This window comes from Tachysurus vachellii, chromosome 1, assembly GCF_030014155.1.
Source record: "Tachysurus vachellii isolate PV-2020 chromosome 1, HZAU_Pvac_v1, whole genome shotgun sequence".
Taxonomy (NCBI): Eukaryota; Metazoa; Chordata; class Actinopteri; order Siluriformes; family Bagridae; genus Tachysurus; species Tachysurus vachellii.
The window spans coordinates 6,327,483-6,328,689 of NC_083460.1; the positions used below are offsets into that span (position 1 = coordinate 6,327,483).

The 1,207-nt window shown below is 37.3% G+C and overlaps 1 protein-coding gene across 1 annotated transcript in view; it reads left to right on the forward strand.

Annotated features, from left to right (window-relative positions):
* Positions 1-701: 701 nt before the first annotated feature.
* The window catches only part of spmap2 (sperm microtubule associated protein 2), an 11,044-nt gene continuing 10,538 nt past the window's right edge, over positions 702-1,207 (forward strand). Inside the window, exon 1 of the mRNA XM_060893886.1 lies at positions 702-812. The gene's annotated coding sequence lies outside the window, so the exon portion shown is untranslated. The remainder of the gene's footprint in view (positions 813-1,207) is intronic.

The following is a 1,207-nucleotide window of genomic DNA, read 5'->3' on the forward strand; positions in this document are numbered from 1 at the left end:
CGGTTTCCTTTGACCTGGTGACTTTAAGCAAAGTTCAAAATTTCATCTGGCATTTTATTTTCAATAGCATGAAAATTTAAAGTCAAGGCTGTTTCTGAAAAGTGCAGGCGGGTGGAGAAAAGTGTCAGGAGTGTTGTGTGTGACAGACGAGTGTCAGCAAGAATCAAAGGAAAGGTGTAGAAGACATTAGTGAGAGCAGCTCTGCTGTATGGGTTAGAGACTGTAGCAGTGAGGAAAAGACATGAGGCAGAGATGGAGGTAGCAGAGATGAGGATGTCGAGGTTCTCTTTAGGAGTGATGAGGATGGACAGGATTAGGAAGGAGCACACAGAGGAGGGAGATGGTTATATTGGTAGAAGGATGTTGGAGATGGAGCTGCCAGGTAAGAGGTCAAGAGGAAGGACAAAGAGGATATATATGGATGTGTTAAATGAGGACATGAAGGTAATAGAGTTAGGTGGAAACAGACGATTTGCTGTGATGAAGAAGAAACTTTCAGAAAAATCCCCATCCCCTTAATACAGAGATGTTTGTAATCCATTTAATATGATTCCAGTCAGACACTTTATAAATCAATAATAAAGAATAAAACAGTGTAATAAAGGAAGCTTCACTTCCTGTGCGTCACTTTGTTGGCATAGCAACCAGGAGACCAACCTGTTAGTTCTGGCAAAAAACAAAACACACACTAACTATCTTCTGTCAGGTACATCAACTTCTGCTTAAACCCTGGGAAGAAAAGAGAGGTAACAGAAAGGGGGAAATTTGACCTCTGTTTGTAAACAACAGCATGACTTCACATTTAATTCGAGGTAACGTTACTCTTGGATTGTTTACTTAGACCATTTTTTCTTTCATTTCACAACATCTTTCATGTTAGTTCATGTGCTACTAATTACATGTTATAGAAATTAACAGTATAGTTAAAGTATAGTTTTTCATTTTTCATTGTGTATGTGAAAAAACACTGGAAATGAAACAAGAGTAAAGTTTATTGGCAGGTTGTGTTTTACTTCCACCTGCTGGTCAAAAGTGGTATCGCGTTAATGAATAACTGCTCACATTTCCTTTGTTAATGGCTTTGTGTTCTATATTTTTATATTAAAAATGTTGATTTCGAAAGTCCTGGATTACTCATACAGGCATATCTTATAAATATGTCTACTTTATTTTAGATACTTTATTTACAAAGAAACCAGAAACAGGG